Below are 22,396 nucleotides of genomic sequence, written 5' to 3'. Positions count from 1 at the left end.
TTACCAATGGTGTCTGTACATATGTTTATCATTTGCAGACGGCGCTTGCTCTAATTATATCATTTAGAATTAGTCATTCATTACATCTTGCTGGCGTGCTTTACTGACGTTGATGATGATTAGTTCCCCCTTGCAAACCAACACAGGGATTATCACGATTTCTAATCTCTCTTCGTCCTGATGATGTCGACCCTTATATAACTAATTTTATGGGGTTGAAATGTCGACAAGATACATGATTCAGTGTTGTTCAACAGCAATTGTGTCCATATCAGTCACAAGTTTTGTAGATATGTTTTTTGTATAGCACTTGCACACTTTAAATTCACCTATTTCACTTTCACTATGAAGTGGTATATTTGGGAGCACCAGATTACCATAAAGTGTATGGAAAGAAAACTTTAACTTTATTGTTTTTAAACTAACTGCATACATTTGATTTGATTATTGTTTAAACCAATCTATTGATGGTTATGTATGGTGGCCAATGAAGTTGAGGCTCACACTTCCTCCTAAGGGACCATTGATGTATTTATACACTGATCAATACAACAATTACATCTCAAAATGAATGACGGGTCACAAACTAATCTCTGTAGAACAGTTTGTGACCTGTGCTAAGTGCATCAAGCCCACTGTTTTTGTCTAGGCAGGGGACAGTCGATTGGTTGCTTCCATATGTATATTCAAGATGGTATGACAGAATACAGACACCAAAAATATCATGCTACAAACATATCATAGCCAGAATATCGATTACCAAAATATCATGAAGGTAAGAAGATACAGGTAAGTATAGATTTACTGGTTTTAATTCCACATCAAAGTACCTTGAAGGTATATGTATATTGTCTAGGTATCGATGTGGAGCTAAGTAACTCTATATTTACAATGTAAACTTACTTTCTCAATGTTTTTGTAGTTTATATTCAACCCTAATATTTTTATAGCCCGATATTTGGGACTCAATATTCTGGTAATATACCTTAGAGGAAGGATGTCACACTCAGTTGGCCAGTCCGTTCACCACCCACTTCCCAGGGCACAGAAGACTTGAATGTTACTTCATGTCACATTATTTTGATTTGAAATGTACAGACCGGAAGTACATGGCACTTCCTTCCTTGTAGAAGCTGTTTGTAGTTCATGCTTGGCCTGTGGCTTGCTAGAAGGCGCACAGCTATTGGCACTAGTTAATTTCTTCTGTTTCAAGAGCCAGGGTACACTTACCGGACTGAAATGTAAGCAGTGGATGCATAAGTGCCACTGAGTTGGTAAGCATTTGCATGTGTGTTTATCACCGCAGCCTGTTCTCTATTACTACTCTGCAAAAGGATATGTTTTTGCCTTTTATGGGAGAATATCATAGATGTTTTCCCAGGTTTGGAAATAATTTGTGAATACCAGCAAGCAAGGATGTTTGTGAGTGCTCCTATATGTTCATGGCATTCCCACCTTAGAAAGTCTACATGAGCACCTCTTTTAAGACTCAGACCACTCAAAATCTGCGTGTAAATCTTTTATAGGTGTAAATCCATGTGTTGTGAATAGCAAAATAAAAATTGTAAAAAAACAATGTTTAAAAGAAAGGCTACATGTGGTGGTAAGATGAAATCACTAGTGCAAACACCTTTGAGGAAACGCTCGATGAGGGAAATGTTTTGGAGTTAAATGTACTATTCACTGTAGGTGCCATAGGGTAACAGACTCTGCCCAAAAGCTAATGTTTCGTATTTCAAAGCAGTATTACCTGGCAAGTAATTACAGCACAAAATCGGCATTTGTGCAATCCTTTGTCACAAAGAAATGTTTTGAGTTATTTTATTTAGAAACCTGTCGTTGCTCATGCCTACCCGGTATGACGGCAGACGATCGGTTTTTCGGTCTGTTGTGCTGTTTCAGAGCCGTGGAGTAGTCACACTGCAGTATATCGTGCTGAGTTAAAAGCTGCCACGACAAAACGCGTTAACACAAATACAGAACTCGATGCAAAAAACAAAGTGAAAGTAATCGCGGAAAAAGCACGGCGCGCGCCCGCGCACATGCACTGTGGCTCTAGGCTGGCCTGGTAGCATTTTTTGGAGCCCTCTCAATAAGTCTCGCCAGACCAGCGCAAGCGCTGGGTCAGGCGAGACCTAACCAGTTAGACCTCAATTGAGCCAGGAATTACATTCGGGCAAAGAATCAAGCAATCACCATGTCATAAATTCTAATCAGAATAAATTCTAAAATCAGAGTATAAAACACATACACTTATTATGAGAAAGAAAGAATAAACTAGCAATTTACACAAAAGTCATGATCCCCAACTTTTGTACATGAAGCATTCACCTTACATTCTCCTTACTCTAGAGGTCTTCGAACGTTTTGCTCTGAGCCCTCCTACCCAAAACGTTTTGAAGTCAGACCCCACTCCTCTATCCAAAGCGTTATGGAATGACTTTGGGGAGCTGGAGGGGCAGGGCTAAGCGCAAGGTGTAGGGCTTTTCAGATCATTTCAGGACTACTTTTTCTACAGCTCATAATACACACTAAATGTGAGACTTATAAAAGAGCAAATAAACACAAAAACTGAAATAGACAAACAAACACTACTCCCATTAATAGGGGTGTTGTGACCCCTTCACTCTCCTGGATCTCAATGCAACTGCATTCTCTTCACTAAGTGTTCACCTGCACTACAGTCACCGAAAACTCTATCCCTTCATCACAGGAACTCTGCGACGCCGTCACCGATCACTTCCAAAACAAGACAGCATCATCGATCCCAAATACTTCAACCTCCTCAGCCTCTGATCGACCACCACCGCCGACCATGCGCTCAATGCATTGAAACAACTCAGCGCACCGAACACAATCCACCCTTATGAACTCAATCCACTCTGGAGCACCCACCGACTCTTCAACCTCAGAAGAGACGCGATCAGCCACCAACTCACAACCATCATCAATCCCTCTTTAGCCACGGCTACCTTACCAGACGCCTGGAAACACGTAGAGGTCAGGTCCCTCCTCAAGAAACCCTTGGCAGACCCCAATGAACTCCAGAACTACCGTCAGATCTCACTGCTCCCGTATCCCGCGAAGTCCTGGAGAAGGTCATCAACTTCCAACTCACCAAACACCTGGAGAGAGAAACAATCTACTTGACCCTTCCCAATCAGGATTCAGCACCACCCACAGTACAGACCGCTCTGATCACCGCAACAGACAACATCCGCACCCTACTCGACAGAGGAGAATCGGCTGCCCTGATCCTGCTTGACCTCTCCACTGCCTTTGATACGGTCTGCCACCTCATCGATTGCCTGCGCCAGATTGGTATAACAGACGATGCGCACTGATGAATGACATCCTTTCACAGAAGATGCACCCATAAAGTCTGCCTCCCTCCCTACCCATCGTAAGTCAAGCACAACATCTGCGGCCTTCCCAAATGCTCATCCCTCAGCCCAACCCTCCTCAAAGTCTACATGACACCACTCACAGACATTGTCCGATCGCACAACATCATCACCTACGCTGATGACACACAGCTTGTCCTATTGCTCTCAGCTGACCCCACCTCAATGAAGACTAACTTCCACAACTGTATAAATAACGTCTGAGCCTGGATGAAGGATGCCTTAAGCTCAACACGTCAAGATTGAAGTTCTCATCTTCGGCAAACACACCGTCCTCCAAACTACTCCTGGTGACCATCAGAACTCAGACATACTACCATGCCGAAAGACCACGCCCACAACCTCGCCATCATCCTAGACAGCAAACTCACCATAAAACGTCAGGTCAACAGCACCTCCTCAGCCTGCTTCCACACACACTGTGTGCTCCGCAAAATCTTCAAGTGGCTCTCTATCAGCACCAGGAAGGCAGTAACGCATGCCTTCATCACCAGCTAACTAGACTACGGCAACGTACTCTATGCTGGCACCACCACCGAACTCATGCAAAGACTCCAGACGATCCAGAACGCAGCCGTCAGACTGCTTCTCAACCTGCCCAAGAGAACCCAAATGACCCAGCACCTGACCCATGACTACAAAACCCTCCTTGACCAAGGACCCGCCTACATGAACCACCGCCTGCTCTTCCACCGTCCCCCCAGAAATCTCAGCTCCGCACACCTCGCACAGATCCCTCACATATGCCACTGCCACTCCAGAGGACGCTCCTTGTCCCATCTTGCCTCCAAAGCCTGGAACACCCTCCCCCGTTGCACCGTGCCCTCGCTGACTGACTTCAGGAAGGGGCTCAAGACCTAGCTCTTCGAATGAGACCTACAGAAATTGCCTGGATACCCTCTGGGTGATAAGCCATGCTCTACAACTACTACTTGATTGATTGAACATTGAGTAGCAGGCTAGCCCCTTTGCCTCTTTGACGACTTTTCCACTAATCCTGGCCATATGTCCAATTTTAAACAGACTTTACACCCTTTTCAGAAAGAAAGATCTGCCACGTGTTGCCTGCCTCTTTACAGCAAGGGTGCCCTCAGCCCTGATCAACTCTCCCATGCCTCTATTATAAAGTAAGACAGTCATAATAGTGATGGAGTGGACCCATGACACTCCTGGGCCCCAGTGTCACTACACCTGCCTTACTAATGCGAACTACTACCTTGCAAAGTAGGCAGTCTCCCCTGCCCCACATCCCTATCCTCCTCCTTGAGGTCTTTGAGGCCTCAGCTAAAGTGTCTTAACTGCTTCAATTGTCGCCTCTCTTGGGCCATTGGTCCGGTGCTTAAAGCAACACTGATGCAGCAGGTGTGCTCGGAGTCTTAAATCAAGCAAGGAATGATAGGACAACAGCAATGATAGGGGTTCAGTTGGATCCTCACACCTATGGGCCCCAGTGCCACTGTAACATCAGTGACACCTATGTCTCTGCCCACTCAACAGGGCCATCACTCCTAGGCCTGAAACCCAAAGCAGACTGTCTGCCCCTTTCTGAAAAAAGAAAGCTGAAAAAATACCCACATCTCGCCCCTTTGACGCTTGAGACCTTTTTCCTGTACAGCAAGTGTGATCTTGGCCCCAATGCTAACATGGAAAATGGGTGGTCACCTCTCTTTTTCCTAGTAACACATCCACATCCCTGTAAGCTCAGTCTTGCGTACAGTGCATCCTTAGATACACTGTGAATTGGATGACAGCCAATTAATTAATAATCAATCCGGACAAGACAGAGATTCTTGTAATTTATTCTAAAGGTAACCCCTGGAATTACCTTTTTTGGCCACAAGTGCTTGGCACTGCCCCTAGGCCAGTGCTTGTCGTTAAAAGCCTGGGCATTAAGATCGATGCCAACCTCTCCCTGACCAATTAAGTGTCCTGGGTGGTTGGCACCTGCCTGGGAATAATGTGAAAGCAGCTGAAACTGGCCCCCTTGCTCTCGCCTGCTACTCTACAGATGATCGTATCGGCCACGATCGTGTCCAGCTTGGACTATGGCAAAGCCCTTTATATCGGCCTTCCTGAGAAACTAATCAGCAAGCTGCAGGTGATTATGACAGTGCAGCTAGGCTGATTTTTAGGTTCCCCAGAAGGGCTCATGCCACCCCTTTGCTGCATAAGCTGCACTGGCTCTCTGTTAAACAGAGGGCCAAGTTTAAGGGGCTCTGCATTGCCCACAAAGCCATCTTTGGCTAGGCGCCTGGCTATATCAAGGAGCGCCTGATGAAATATACTCCGGGACGCACACTGCGATCATCCACGGCGGGCCTTTTGGCCCCCTCACGAGCCAAAATGGCATCAAAAGGCGGCAGAGCATGAATTACCGGAGAACCTTCGTAAGGAACCCGCCCTCCTCCCCTTCAGGAAGTGTCTTAAGATTTATTTTGTTTAGGGAAGCTCTGGCTATAGTCTAATACATTGTTTGGTGCTTTCTGGGATGGTAGAAGCTACCTGAGCTTTCTCTACAAGCGCTAAGAGACCTGCAGGTGATTACGTGCTATATAAGCTACAATTAACATAACATTACATAACATAATTGGGGAGTAGTAGCCCCCATACACCATTGCCCTCCGTATTAATGCACCTGTTTCACTAATGGTAGTGATGGCAATATAAAAAAAATGAGCCCACATTTCTCAACATTACCTTCAAGGCAGCTCTTGGAGGTAGTGGGGAAGCTGTCTCTGTCCATCTGTAGACAAACAAATTAGACCCCACAGAGCGCCTCGTTGTATAGGCCATCTATTTGACACTATCCATGGATTTCGCTCCTTTCCACTTTCTCGTGGGCTATTACTCAGAGGCCCCAGGGGTCCGGATCAGGACTCTGAGTATGATCCTTTAAGCCTCATTCCTGCCACCCTCTCAACTCACCTGAAGGGACATCTGCATGTAACGGAGGTCAAAGTTGGCCAGCTGTATGGGGACCAAGGTGTCCATGTGTTTTTAATTTTATAAAAACAGCGCCCATACCTTTTGTTATTAACAACATCCTTGAATTGTCAATGGAGTTCTACAGGTACCTCTGGGCGAGAGTGAAAGAGGAAGGGGGTCTAAAGTGCTTTGATTTATGGAGTCACTTGAATCATCATGATGCCAAATGAGAATACTTATAGAATATTTTGTTGGTTTTGGCCATGTCGTTGACCCCGCCATCACAGGGTTCAGGGTCAAGGTTGCCATTCTTTTTTATGCACTTCAACTGCTTCATGTAAATGAAGATGGCCTGGAAACGTGAAAAATAAAGTCACGCTTACAGGCCATCTTCATTTATAAGTAATTACATTTGCACGCCCCAGGGAATTCCGCCACGGACCTACCTGGGGAGGGGGGAGCGCAGGCCCCAGTCCTAAGTACTCTAAATTACACCCTTACACTGACTATATTGAGAAAACAAAATTGAAAAAAACTTCCATTGTGACTCACATACACAGACAGCTATGACACAGTGTTATGGATGTCAATGTAGGAGAGGTTTGGGCAATGGTAGGAAACTGGATGGCAAAGAGGGCTCCGGATCACCAGCCTCACTGGTGTGACTGACCAACCAAGGTCAGGGGTCACCTGTGTGGAACAGTGCATTAAGAAGAATTTTTGGAGGAATCCCCAATCTAGTACCGGAAGTTTGTAGAGTGAGTGTGCACTGCCCCAGAGGACAGAACTTGCGATGGACAATGTAGGGGGTATATGGACCTGACACTATCGCTGAAATAGAGAACTGGGAGTAATCCCGGTAGTACAGTATATTGTTATGCAGTAAAACAATATAACCATGTTCTATGAACAAACACTTTTAGCACATGTAGATGGCACATCAACTATGTACACTGTGGGGTCAGTGTACTCAGACCTACCCAAAAGTGCACTAGATCCTAAAAAGTTGGGCGTGGTGGTGCACAGTTGAGCTCCATGGTAAAGGAGATGAGCAGAGGTTGATGGCCTCTAAGCCAATACTGTGAAAAAGGGGCAGCAGTGAATGTCAAAGAATGGCTGGTACAGATGGTAAGACAGACTCAGCCACATCCAGGTGAGGAATGTCAGGATGGAACTGTGAAGGCAAAGTTGCAAGGTCCTGGCAAGATGGCACGAGGGAGGCCACAGATGGGATTATTGCACCATGCGGGAATCCAGGATCTGAAGTTAACAGCAGCACAATAGCGCTGGTCATTAGCAATCCTCCCCACCTCCCAATATTGAACAGGGAAAATGCAACAATTTGCAATGTGTGCCACAGTCCAAGATGGCTGCTCTTCAGAGAGTTATGAGGCACAGCCATGATAAAAAAACATCCCGTAGTAATCCACTCAAGATTACCTACAGAAAACTGCACAACTATGAACTCTATAGTGTTGATGAATAATTATAAACTAAGCTCCAGGAGGTCCTGCCAAGGCCTGCATGGTTTAGGGCCCTAAAACGATCTTAGTAGGATAATCAGCAATTGTTTTGAGGAGGTGTGGGAACTGCATTGAGTAGAAAAGGGTGGATTGGAGCACAGATTCCATGGCTCTCTGGTGTTGACGGCTGTCGGATGTTCTTTCACTGAGCGAAAGGAAGGTCAGGAGTACGACTATCCATTCTGAATTGGACTTGGCCGGTGGGCAGGCTGAAAACTATGGTGGTGATTATATTGCAGGTAGCTCCTGGTATTCACTGACTGAGGCCCTACAAGACAGTGACAGCCAAGTTAGCTTTCTGGTGAACCTGAGCAGCGGTGGAAGCCCTGTCTGATGAAAGATGTCTTACAGAGGCAGGGTACAACAGTACCAATAGGTTATAGAGCAGGGGATATTTATTGCTTCCTCTAATTGTCCTCGAATGTGTATGCATGTATTTTGACTGCGAAAAAATATTATGTCGCTGAAATAGTTCTACACACCCACTGATTCTATACCAGTGGGTGTGTAAGGATAAGTTACTTACCTGTAATCCTAGTTCTCTTCCAGGGGTATCCTCATCAAAGTCATAAGCACTGAATATTCCCGCCCATGTGCGGGGACCCCGGAAATAATAAAATTATATATGAAAAACATATATATACAGCTCTGTATATGTATAAACATATATCATTTTTTCCAAGCAAATGCAGCCCCCATAAGAGGCTAGACAATGTATATATAAACATCCAATAAAACATATAGGTATAATAATACACCTAAATCTCTTTTTTTTTTAATGAGGTAAAAACACTCATGAGAAAGAAAAGAGAACACTGTGAGAAACACAGATCACAAAAACATTGTTAGCCTGCAGGCTGCATTGCAATACAATACCATAGAGACTGAAAAGCTCTGTACAGGTAAAAACTGGCACCGTGCCTTTAAGGCAGCCCTGACTGTAGTATCCCATCATGCCTCAGGGGTGACAGTTGGGCCAGTTGTTCTTTGCGGGAACGTAGTCCTAAACACAAAGATATATCTTTTCCATGGTAAATAATACACTCCTCTCATTTGCCTGGGGATGCGGGTGGGTTGCTTATGACTTTGATGAGGATACTCCTGGAAGAGAACTAGGATTACAGGTAAGTAACTTATCCTTCTCTTCCAGGGGATCCTCATCAATAGTCATAAGCACTGAATAGAATAGCAAGCCCACCTTCCACCTGCAGACAAATGCAAAAAATTGTACTATACATGGAGTAAGAAAAAACATGAAACTGTTTAATTATTGAACAGATTCCTCAAGGAGGCTTGTCCTACTTGAGTGTCTTCTCTGGTGTCCGAATCCAGACAATAGTGTCTGGTAAAGGTATGGACAGATCTCCAAGTAGCTGCTTTGCAGATCTCGGAGTGTGGGACATGATTGAGAAAAGCAGCGGTAGCCGCCTTTCCCCTTGTAGAATGCGCCTTAGGGCGCGCCATCAACGGCTTCTGGCCCAGTTGGTAGGCCAATTTAATACATGAAACAATCCACCTAGCAATGGAACGTTTGGATGCAGCAAAACCCATGCGGACAACACCATAGTTCACAAACAATTGATCAGATTTCCTGACAGCCTTAGTCCTATCTAGGTAGAATTTTAGGACCCTTTTGACATCTAAAGAATGCAACGCCCTCTCCGCTGGCGAGGAGGGGTTGGGAAAAAAGGTAGGCAAGGAGATGGTCTGATTGACATGAAAGTCCGACACCACCTTTGGCAAGAAAGATGGATGAGTCCTCATCACTACCCTATTAAGATGAAACATAGTGTAGGGTTCTTTAGAACAAAGGGCCTGTATCTCACTGACCCTCCGTGCTGAAGTGATGGCTATTAAAAAGGCTGTTTTCCATGTAAGGTGCTATAAGGTAGCCTTATGTATAGGCTCAAAAGGCGAACTCATGAGCCTTGACAGAACCAAGTTTAGCTCCCAAGAAGGTGAGGGAGGCCTAACAGGGGGATACACTTTCTTGAGACCCTGCAAGAAATCCTTCACCACCTGCAGCTTAAAGAATGACTGCTGCGTTGGAGAGCGCCTATATGCTGTAATGGCTGCTAGGTGAACTTTGATGGCTGAAAATTTTAACCCCGCCCTCGCTAAGTGTAGAAGATAGGTCAAAATTACATCCTCCTGACATTTTGTAGGATCATAGTGATGTTGACAACACCATATGTAAAACCTTTTCCACTTACAGAGGTAAGAGTGTCTAGTCGAAGGCCTCCTGGCTTCCTTCAGTATGGACATACACTCCTGGGGAAGGTTCAGATGGCCATACTGGAGGACTTCAGGAGCCATGCAGTTAAGCTCAGCAAGGGAAGGCTGGGATGGTAAATCTTCCCCTGCATCTTGGATAACAAGTCTGGCCTGCACGGCAGCCGTTTGCGAGGTCGGATCGACATGTGTAGGAGATCCGTGTACCACCACTGCCTCGGCCAGTCCGGTGCTATGAGGATCATCTTGGTGGATGAATTCTGCAGCTTGTTCACTACCTTGGGGATTAGTGGGAGAGGCGGAAAAGCGTACACAAATGTCATTGACCAATCGATCAAAAGGGCATTCCCTATGGATCCTGGCCGATGGTATCTTGAGGCGAAGCCTCGGCATTTTGTGTTGTGCTCGTCCGCGAAGAGGTCCACTTGCGGACGCCCCCATTCCCCGAAGATGTCTAACACCTCGTCGTTTAGTACCCAGTCCTCTGTTTCTTGAAAATGACGACTGAGTAAGTCCGCTTGCACATTGAGTTCTCCTGGCAGGTGCACCACTTTCAACGAGGTGTTCCTTGCTAGGATCCAGTGCCACAGGGACTGAGCTTCTAGCGAGAGCGTCCTGGAATGAGTACCCCCCCTGCTTGTTCAGGTAGTACATTGTGGTGGTATTGTCCGTCTGTACTAGAACGGTACTCGTCCTGATCGCGATCGCTTTGAGGGCTAGGTGGACTGCCCTGAGCTCCAGCATGTTGATGTGGTACAACTGCTCGCTGCTGGACCACCGCCCCTGGGTTTGCAGAGATCCGAGATGCGCACCTCAGCCTTGAAGGGATGCGTCGGTGATTAAGGTCTGAGTTGGTGGTTCCTGGTGGAAGAGAGTTCCCACCTGTAGATTGGACGGTTTCAACCACCACTTGATTGACTGTTTGGCAGCTGAGGAAAGGCAAACTTTTTCTTCCCACAGGGAATTCCTTTGGTCCCATTTGTCCTCGAGATCTTGCTGGAGAGGACGCATCCTTAATCTGGCATTGGGCGGTAGGAAAATGCAGGATGCCATGGCCCCTAGCAGAGATGAGATTTGTCTTGCCGTAGACAGATTGCTGGATATGATCTGCTTGCTCTTGAGGATAATGGATGACTGTCTCTCCTCCGAAGGAAACACTTTTCCTACTGCAGAGTCTATGGTTGCACCCAGATAGTGAATTCTTTGTGTTGGTGAGAAGTTGGACTTCTTGACATTCACCCTGAGCCCCAGGCTGCGACATAATTGCAGGCAAAGCGTCAGCTGTGATTGAACACTTTGAGGCGATGGACCTTTTATCAGCCAGTCGTCTAGATAGGGATAGACGAAGACTCCTGCGCGCCTCAGTGCCGCCGCTACTACTGCCATGCATTTTGTAAACACTCGAGGAGCTGACTTGAACTGATAGTGAGAGGTTCCCACCACAAACCTGAGAAACTTTCGATGACTTTGTAGGATGGGAATATGAAAATATGCGTCCTGAAGGTCCAGCGAACACATCCAATCGCCTATCCGGAGGAGAGGATATATTTGGTGGAGCGCCAGCATACAAAATTTTTCTCTTTTGATGTGTTTGTTCAGTATTCGCAAGTCCAAGATGGGTCTGAACTCTTCTTTTGCGCTCCTTTTTTGAATCAGAAAATATCTGGAGTAAACTCCTTTCCCTCTTTGCATTCTGGGCACTCTTTCTATTGTGGACTTGAGTAGAAGAGTTGCCACTTCTTCTCTTAGCCTCTTGAGATGCTGGGAGGAATGCACAGGATGAATCGAGGGAGGGTGACTCCGGAAACGAAGCGAGTATCCATGACGCAGTATCTTTAGAACCCACTGGTCCTTCGTGATGGATTGCCACTCTGGAAGATGATGCCCAATACTTCCTCCCACCGGAGCGGTGGACAGCATCGGAGGAAGCGGTCCCTCATTGTTTCCCTGGAGCCTAATTTCCAGTGTTAGATTGTCGTTGTTACCACGTCCCCTGGATGGTCTGCGGGACTGGTATTGCGGTTTCTTTTGACCTTGCTGGTCCTGATTTTTCTGCCAGTGAGGGCTTTGAACCCTCTGCTGGTAGTTACGCCTATCGTTCCCCCTGCGGTGACGAAACTCTTTTCTCTTTTCAAGCCCCACGGCTTTCATGGTGTCGAGCTCTGCCTTCATGCGAGCCATTTCATCATCCGCATGAGACCCAAAAAGCGAACTACCCGAGAAAGGCAGGTTCAGTATTCTCGCCTGAGCTTCAGGCTTCAGAGCAGTCAGTCTCAGCCATGAAGATCTTCTGGCCGTAATCCCATGTGCATACGAGTGTGCTGCTAAGGTTGCTCCATCCGCTGCTGCGCTTATCACTTGGTTGGAGACCAGACTGCCCTCTTGTAAAATCTCTTCAAAGTCCCGTCTATCTGCTGATGGAACTTTATCTATAAACCTCTGGAGAGAGTCCCACAGTGATCTATCGTAGCGCCCCAGAAGCGCTGAGGCACTGGCCACTGGCCACTTCAAGACTTGAAGATGCCGAGCCACAGACTCTTCTCCCCCACGAGTCTTGTGATTTGCTGTCCTTATCTGGAGGCACTGTGGAAGATGCAGCCACTGCATGAGTTTTTCTGGCAGCAGCGGTGATAACAGAATCCGGTGGTGGATCTGATTTTAGAAATAGCGGATCCTCAGGAGCCGGACGATACTTCTTCAGAATCCGCGCCGGCGCAGATTTAATAGTCGCTGGCGTGAGGAAAATATCCATTACTGGTTGTAACAAACCAGGGACTAACGGCAACAGTGGGCGCGATACTGCTCGCTCATGAAGGGTTTCAAAAATTATAGAAGAGGTGGTCTCTTCAACTGGCATTGGGATGTTCAATTTCGTAGACCCTCTGCACAACACTTCTTGGAACGTAGAGATATCATCCACCGGCGATACTCTAGAAGGTGGTGTATCCGAGAGTGTAGGTGAATAATCCCTTCTTGAAGAACGACTTGACGGAGAGGATGAGGGAGTCCTACGCCGCCTTCTCCCCGATCTGGTTGACTCCCTTCTGTGAGAGGAGGACCTGGATCGTCTCCTTGGTGTTCGAGAACGACGTTGAAAATCTCTTTCTCGAGAACGTGATCTTCCTGTTCTCAATGGGAGGTTTGTGTTTTTCAACCTTTCTAGGGAGGCCTTAACTGCGAGAGACATAGCAGAGTCCTGAGGTATCTCTCTCGGAGGACTTTGAGGCACAGCATTGTCTTCTTCCTGGGAACTATTCTCCATTGCAGGCACTGGAGATGGATTCAAAACCTCCGGTGATCCAGATCTTGATCTCGAGCCTTCTGATAATGAAGGCGAGATAGGGCGCGGTGAATCATGCTCAGATGTAGTATACACTAGTCTATGAGGAGATTTGCGCCTGGATTTTGGTTTGATAGTCAGACGAACGTGTGACAGCTCTTGATAACCCACTGGAGAGGGTCGCCTCGACGGTGATAAGCCTATCACCGGAGACCTGGGCCTTGACTCCGGGTGGATAATTGGTGAGTCTTCCTGCCTCGACGTCGAGCGCCTTGTCGTCGACGGAGGGCTTCGTCTGAACGGAGGCCTAGACCCCGACGAGGAATCTCGCCTCGATGTCCCAGTCCTCTCCAAAGCCTTGGAGACTTGTGAGGACGGAGGCACCTGCCTCGACGTCGATCCCGACGGAGGCGCATGCCTCGACGTCGACCCCGACGGAGGCCCCTGCCTCGACGCCGGTCTAGACGGAGGCGCCTGCCTCGACGTCGAATGTTCCGACGATGAAGGTCTCGACGTCGTGTCTTCGCCGACGGTCGGTCTTGTCTCGACGGCGAACCTGGTCTCGACGGCGATCTAGGTCTCAACGTCGTAGCAGACTTTGAAGTCGAACGCCTACGAACTTCTTTCGACGTCGACTTTCCTCTTGCCGCTTTTGACGTCGAACGATGTCTCTCTCTCGACGTCGAACGATGCCTTTGTCTCTCGACGGCGAACTATGACGACGTTCCCTCGACGCCGATGATTTCTTAGACGTCGAAGTCGCCGACGACGAACGCATCCGCTTCGCCGCTGTGTCTAGAGTAGACGCCGATTTCCTTTTCGAAGCACGACTCCCCCTGGACTCCTCACCTCTCAGCGACGATCCCGCCGCTGGAGTCTTCGACGCCGCGCCCGACGCCGAAGGAGAGCAAACAGGGACCAGCTGCTTCGACGTCGACCGCTCCACTGATAATCCATAGAGCCTAATCCTCTCTCTCTCCTTCAAAGTTCTCTTGGAGAGGTCTTGACAATGACGACATGTAGCTGGAGAGTGAGATTCTGGCAAACAGACGATACACACAGCATGTGTGTCTGAAGAAGCCTTCTTTTTGCCACAGGAAGGGCAAGGCATAAATAAAGAAGGCATTTTTCTGTTGAAAATAGTCAGAAAAACACAGGATACAAACTTCCTCACAGATATTAATAAGAGGAAGCTTAAAAAATTAGACATTTAGGTGTATTATTATACCTATATGTTTTATTGGATGTTTATATATACATTGTCTAGCCTCTTATGGGGGCTGCATTTGCTTGGAAAAAATGATATATGTTTATACATATACAGAGCTGTATATATGTATGGTTTTTACATATATAATTTTATTATTTCCGGGGTCCCCGCACATGGGCGGGAATATTCAGTGCTTATGACTATTGATGAGGATCCCTTGGAAGAGAAATGTACTTATGTATGTATATGCTATTTCTATAGCACAAACCTAGCCAAAAGGAAGTGGAGTGCTGTACAGCATCAAAGACAAGCTTAAAGTCAGTGAGTAATAGGTGCACAAGTGGAGTTAATAGGAATTCTGTCTTGGTCTGAATTGAGCTTCGGGAAGGTGTTTTACAGTCAGGTCTGGATGATGTGAAAACGGTGTTTGAGGCATTGGATGCAAGAAGCGTAGGAAACTTCAAGTAGAGTTGTGTATCATCAGCATTTTGGGTAATGTAGATGCTGTTATCTGTGAGTAGAAGTCCAAGTAGCACCATGTAAAGGTTGAAGATGACAGGAGACATTATGGAACCCTGGACGACTCCGCTGGTGATAAGAATCTTTTGTGACCTGGCGCTGCACATGCGAACAAACTGGTGTTGGTTGAAAGGGTAGAAGAGCCAGTGAAGGACATTGCTGGTGAATCCTATTTGCCCCTCAAGGAGGCATATGAGGGAGGCATGGTGTAAGAAAGTGGCTCTGTATATATTGCACCAAAGTAAGGTACAGTGTGTACAGAGTCCAAAAGTCCCCATTGGTTTGGCAGATTCTAAAGTTAGATATAACCTTACTCTCTAAAGTGGTAGCTTGGTCGAGCAGTAAGGCAGTATCAGAGGACAGTGTAAAGCATTTGTTGCACATACTCAGCAAATGGTCTCACACACTCAAGAACTGAACTCTAGGCCAATTGGTTTGTATGTAAAAATATATTGTTGTTTTATTTTAGAACCACAAGTAGGTATAAAAATACTTTCTCAGAATGAAATGCTCTAGTTGGATACTTTCAATAAGCAATAGACTTTTCAATGCAATAGATACAGTTGATGTAATATACAACACAAACCTAACACAATAATAGCATTGAGCTCAATGGGAATTTTAAGTAAATGTAATATCAATTACTTTACGTATGTTTTTCTTACTCAGGGCTGGATCCTGGATTCAGCCCTGGTGCATCTCCTGAAAACAGTTGAAGGAAATAGTTTTTGTTATATAGGCGATTTTTAAGGAATATTTGCAAGTTGCAAAAATCGACAGAAGAATTTCTGGCAAAAACCAGGCAATGTTATCCTATGGAGGAAAGTTTGGTTATCGGAAAATCACAGTTGTAATTACTTTTTCTGGTCAGTGCTGGGCACTTAAAGTCCAGCACTGGGATCTCTCCTGGTAACAGGTGAGTAATTTCGTTTTCGTTGATCGGATGATTTTTAGTGAATATTTTAAAGTTTCAAAACTCGACCCTATGGAGAAAATGCAAGTTATCGGCTTTCAGATAAGTACTCAACTGGCAGAGTTGAGGTTCTGGGTCAAGACTCAGGGGTCTCCCAGGTTCAGGTTGGTACAGTTGTTACACCCTCAGCGGCACAGGGGCAGCCGGGTGCAGAGAGAGTAGGCCCAATGTTAGCCTATGGCAGGCAGGGGGCCTTTGGTTGGTGGCTATTAGCAGGCAGGCACGCGGCTGTGGGAGCTGAGCTCCTGGTCACTTACACAGGGCAAGTGGGGAAGTAGAATAGAACAGATGCTGCACTTCCAGGGGCACTCGGGCGGGTGGGTGCAGGGTGCTTTTGAGCCGTTGGGCGCTCAATGGATTTCAATGGGAAAGCTGCGTGACGAACAAAGGCTCCAAGCTCGGGGACGGAGATTCTTCGTGTGCGACCACCACTTCGAGAGGTAAGTTGGGAAGCTGTACGTTAGGTAGGCACCCAGGAGTTGGGCACAGGGGGCCGCAGGGCACCGGGTACAGGGGTGTCTTTTGGCATCGGGAAATCTTACCCTCTGCTGGTCACGGTTGGGGGGGTCCCTAGAGTGGAGGCTGCAGGCGTCGTCAGGAGCGCCGAGGAGGGTCGTTGGGTGCTGGATTCTTGGTCACAGTCACCGAGGGGACGTCCTCGTGGTCTTTGTTCACTCAGGCACAGGCCGGGCTCGGCGGGTGCAGAGGGTGCTGGATTTGCGGTTCCTGGCTGGCACCAGGGGTTGTTGCTGTTTGAGCAGAACCACTGCTCGTGGGAGTCCCAGTCTTTAGATGAGCAAGGCAGTCAGGTCCTCCGGGGTTTTTGAGGTTGCTGACCACTGGAGACGCCGGGGTTTAGCAGGAGCAGGTTCGAGGGTCGGCAGGCCGGTAGGGCTGGGGTCAAGTCAGTTGGTGTCGTCCTCTTGTTAGCAGCTGCATGGCAGGTCTTCTTTCTTCTTGTTCTTCTTTGTAGTTTCGGAATCGGGATCTGAGGAAGGAAGGTTCAGGGTGCCCCTACATACTAAATTTAGGGGTGTTACAGGTAGGGAAAGGTCAGGGACCAATGGGGCCCTTTCCTGGGGTGAGTACACCCCCTATCCTGCCACTCTCCAGTGGGAGGGGGCAGGAGCCTAGTCCTGATTGGGCAGGGCTCCCCATCCTCAAGATGGCGAGAGGCCGTAGTTGTGCTTCACCTCGCCTCCGCCAGCTGAGGGGTGGGGTTGGCAGAGGCTGGCACACCCGCTTTCCTCACTTGGGTTTTCCCGCCAGTTTTTCCGCCAGAGTGGGGGTCAGAACCGGTGGGGACCAGTTGCTGAGTACAGCAAGTGGTCTGGAGAGGCTCAAAATGGTGGCATGCCTTTGTAGCTTCCCCTCCCCATCCTGGGGGAGGAGGCCTAGCACCTCGCCCCAGGATGTGCATTGTTGCAGGCCCACGAGAGCGGATGGCTCTCTACCCAGGGGTCCAGCAACATGTCTGCTGGGTGGCAGCCTAGGCAGCCTCTCAGTCAGGACGTGGGTTAGTTTCAGGGGGCAACTCTAACTTGCCCTCTGTCGTGCATTTTACATTAAATCCTACACTGGCATCAGTGTGGATTTAATGTGCTGAGAAGTTTGATACCAAACTTCTCAGTCTTCAGTGTAGCCATCATGGTGCTGTGGAGTTCGTGATGACGACCTCCCAGCACCATATACTCTTAATGGCAGCACTGCACTTACAGTGCCAAGGAATGGACCTGGGTACTATAGGGGTACAGGGCTCATGCACCTGTACCCACACCACTGGCATAGGGCACCCAGCCAGAGGGGTGACTGAGGTATGCCAGGGCAGTGTGTTTTGTGGGCATGGCACACAGGGATGTGTGCCATGTCGACTCTTTGTTTTGTTCTGTACCAAGACACTCAGCCTGCAAAGGCAGTGTGTGTGTGTGTGTGTCAGGGTACAGGGCATCTAAGGGTGGCACAATAAGTGCTGCAGCCCAATGTGGAAATATGGATTTTTCTGGTCGGTTATGTCCCCTATCTTGGACCCCAACGGTTCTATGTGCATGTTACAAGTACATGTATGTTCCCTCCAGTTCCAGTTATGAAGACGCAAATACATGTGCGTCCACCGTCAACATGTCCTCTGTCAGATCCGCCATGAATAGGCCGGATATTCCATTCCTAAGTACAAAAGGTCACCGGCTTTATATGGTTCACTTATGCCATGTTACAGTCCAGGCAAGTAGGCCCTGATTCTGTCATCAAAACTCTTCTTGCCTTCTGCCTCTGAAAGCTCCAGTCTGAGCCTGCATCTGTGACCATGAACTTTGTCTCATTCTCTGCGCGGCTCACGAAGCCTGACATCAGCCTATTCTCTGCCAAGAACTGTATTTCACCTGCGAATTATCTGCTTCCCCCTCAGCCGATGCATTCCTGCCTAGTAGTTTAAGTAAACATTCTTCCAGCTACCAAGCAAAAAGCCCGGCTTCTCTGTCTTAATACAAGTAATTCATAGCCCTGTTACTATGGAAGATTCCTGCCCTCGCATTTAGTGTAGACACTTAGACGCTTGTACACGCACACTCAGTCAGTATAGAATAGATTCTGTCCGAGAGTCCTTCCCTTGTGGATAACATAGTTCTTTAAACATAGGATGTTAGATATGATTTGGGATTAGGTTGACATAACCTCAGACTTTTCGTCTCCACATGTAGAGCTAAATGTCAAGTCCCCTTCACCCCCTAGTTACACGTCAATCACACGTCATGCTGCTGCGCGCGCATCTATGCCAAATATTATCTTATAGATCCACCTATATATGATCTCATAACCAATTATGTTCCTTTTTACTCCTTATTACACCCATTTTCGGTTACGCAGACAACTCGTCATTTTCCTTATCAATTGTTACGCCTATTGTATTCGCTTCATTGTAATGTATGTATTATAAAAGCTATTTCATGTCAATAATGTGTGTGCTTCACTTCCTGAACCTTCGTGGTGACGGAACATTTGAGCAACCGATTATAATCGAGTTAATGGAATAAAGCCCATTCCGAACCTCTAATACCACGGATTCTGCCTCTCATTTTACTGAGCTATTTTATTATGTTTCTGTATCAAATTCAGTCCCGGTAAAGGAAAATTATTTACCACATGAATGGCGCCCGAACAGGGACACTTTCTCATCTCACGCGCCGGCGGTGCGTTGCAGGCCCGGTCTCCTGCCACAGCTGGACGGACAATAACGCGTACCAGCAGGATTTCCTGTAGTTCCCTCCGGTCAAGCGGGGGCGACTGAGACTGCGATCAACACCCAGACGAGGCGGTGAGAAGTGCGAAGTATCCCGACCAGAGCCTAGCTGAGAGAGCAAGATCCGAGGTATACAGAGACCCACCAGTCCGAAGTCAAGCCCAGTGTCCGACGAGTCGAGTCGAGTCCAGTCCGGTTCAAGTTCAAGTTACTGAGGCCTTCCGTTTCCGAAGCTACCCGGTGAGTACCATTGCCGGGGAGGCATTTCTGACGTGCACATAGGTTGTGCCGGTCAAGACGGGTTTGGGTACACAAATCCGGTCTGCACTGTTTTAGCAGTGTATCTGTACTGTTTAGCAGTATATCAAGTATTCCGAAGTGTCTAGTTATTGTCAAGAATTAAGCTTGGTGATTAGTTATGCAGACGATCATCATTGTTGTTTCAGTTAAAGGTTTAATGTTTAATGTTAAATGTGTTTAAATACGTTCTGTATATTGTGGTATGAATGACTGTTCATTATCGTGTTTATTGTATTAAGTCTGTTCAAAATCAAGTATCGGGTCAGTTGGTCAAAATCAAGTATAAAGTCAGTTCTCAATATGCCGTTCTTTTCGAAACTAAGACAGATCACTACAAGAAAAGGGGTACTCGAAGAAGCCGTTCCTATTCCTCCTAGGGACACCCCAGGGTACTTCATGTATCATAAACATGGCTTAGATGCCATATTATTTCTCGATTTATGGGTAGACTACACCAAGGAATTACCAGAAAGTCAGAGGTGGCCCGCAGCGGGAACCTGGGATGCAGAGTGCATCATGAAAGTAGAAGAAGAGTTATGGAAAAGGAAAGTCAGACAGTCACAGAAAGATGCCATTGAATTATGGCGTAAAGAATCACATAGACGAACAGAAAAAGCACGTAGACAGGAAGAGAAGAGTAAAGAGAATTCCAATAAAGTTCAAGAAAATCTATTAATTGAGGAAGGTATCCGAGTGAAATCAGAACAAGTAGACAGACAAAGAAATGCCCTTATGAATGGTATGTATCCCCTTCTGGCCGAAGGATTACCTAAGGCTACTCCAGAAATACCGAAAGACTTGCCAACCCCATTATTTCCAATAAAGGTACATCCTAAGGGGCATCCTAGAACAGCAGAAGATGTTTTCCTTTCCTCATATTTAGATGACGCAGCTCCCGAGTATGCAAATTCCGCCCCACATAGACCGCCTGTCAGGGAGGTTCAACGCCAAGATCCGGCACCCGTATCTCTACAGTCACAAGTTCTGGCAAGCACATCTGTTTCTACATCTGTTCCCACAGCTGCTTCTATAGCTGTGTCCACACCTATAGTTGCTGTGTCACGTTCAACGAATCCTTTCACACCCGACACCCCAGATGGGGCTACGGGAGGTGCTACCAATATTTTTTCTACGCCACCCAGAATAAATAAACTTACATTTCAAGAGTCAGGACATTCACGTACACCCAAACTCATTAGTGCCCGTGCGCTTAAGGAACTTCTTATAGATTGTAGATATGACCCTGTGCCTGGAAAAGAGGACGAAATGACCCTAGCATCATTACGTATCAGACGAGCCGCAGTGTATTTAGGGAAGTTACCAGGAATGACTGCACATCTAGATAAAATCTACCATTTTGTCCAGACAGGGCGAGATCCAGAATGTATTAACAGAGCTATGGAATACCAGAAAGTGGAGATACAGGGGGAACTGTTGCGTTTCCTCATAAATTGTGTGATCAGAAATGAAGACCGACCGGGGGTAGATCCGGAAGCAATGCAAATTCTTACCCGATGGAGCCAGAATATATCAGAAGGGAGACATGATAAGCAAAATTGTATAATAGCCATGTGTAGAAAGATCACGGCCACTCAGACAAGATCAGAATGAACAAGGGGCTATGCAGCATGCCCAGGCCATGCCAGCCGCACAACAGGCAATACAGTTTGTGCCAGCTGCACCACCGTTGCCTGTTGCTGCCACACAAACAACAACACGACAAATGTATCAGACCGCACAGTATGAATATCCTGAGTATCAGCGTTACGCATGAAAAAGCCTAGGGAGGGAAATTGACTTACCCCTTATCGAGATCCCTGTAGATCAAGAAGGACCTTACGTACATAGTGAACTATTAGGCCAAGACAGAAAATTTTTACTCGATACAGGGGCAAGTCGAACAACAATAAAACGTAGTGAAGTTCCAGGGGCACCCCTCTCAGGCTCACAGAATATTTCCCTTGGTTTTTCAGGAAAGCCTATTGTTAATGAAGTGTCACAGCCTCTGCCACTTACGATAGGACCTTTGACCCGAACTACAGATTTGTTGCTTACTAAATCATGTCCAGAAAATCTATTAGGAATAAAAACGTTAAAAGCTCTAGGAGCCATAATATGTTGTTCTCCGGAAGGAGTAAGATTGTTTTTACGTGATTTTAAAGGTCATTATGTGTCTAGAGACATGGATCCCCGATTACAGACTTTACCCACACATCTATGGGCACAAGGCCCTACTGATGTTGGATGCATGAATATTACACCATATCGAGTCACATTAAAGGCAGGAGTGGTGCTACCACGAATGCGACAATACAAGTTACCCCCAGATGCTGTAATGGCTTTACTGCAAATCATTGACGAACTCATTGCCCAAGGAGTGGTTGTAGAAACCGACTCCAATATATGTAATTCACCAATAATTCCGATTCTTAAACGAACAGATCCAAAGGCCCCGCCTGTATATCGATTGGTTATTGATCTGCGCGAGCTAAACAAATGCATTGTGCCACAATTCCCTGTGGTCCCAGATATCTCGTCATTACTGACAGCTATTGATTCCGAAGCGACATTCTTTACTGTAATCGATCTCAAGAATGCCTTTTTCAGCGTCCCAATAGATCCGGAAAGCCAATATTTATTCGGATTTAGTTTAAATGGACGTAGCTTTAAATTCACACGCGCACCTCAAGGATTTACAGAAAGCCCCAGCATCTATAGCCAAGCACTGAAACGAGAACTTGACAGTATCCACATGCCAGTTAACACTGCTCTGCTTCAATATGTCGATGATCTGC

The 22,396-nt window shown here is 46.8% G+C and overlaps 1 protein-coding gene across 3 annotated transcripts in view; it reads right to left on the bottom strand.

The window, feature by feature from the left end:
* The window catches only part of LOC146812058 (CMP-N-acetylneuraminate-beta-galactosamide-alpha-2,3-sialyltransferase 2-like), a 447,618-nt gene that overhangs the window by 27,683 nt on the left and 397,539 nt on the right, over window positions 1–22,396 (bottom strand). The gene's annotated exons all lie outside the window — the stretch shown is intronic.

This window comes from Triturus cristatus, chromosome 7 (assembly GCF_964204655.1).
Source record: "Triturus cristatus chromosome 7, aTriCri1.1, whole genome shotgun sequence".
Classification (NCBI taxonomy): Eukaryota; Metazoa; Chordata; class Amphibia; order Caudata; family Salamandridae; genus Triturus; species Triturus cristatus.
Note: the sequence above shows the minus strand (reverse complement) of the source record. Positions and strands in the feature narration are given on the sequence as shown.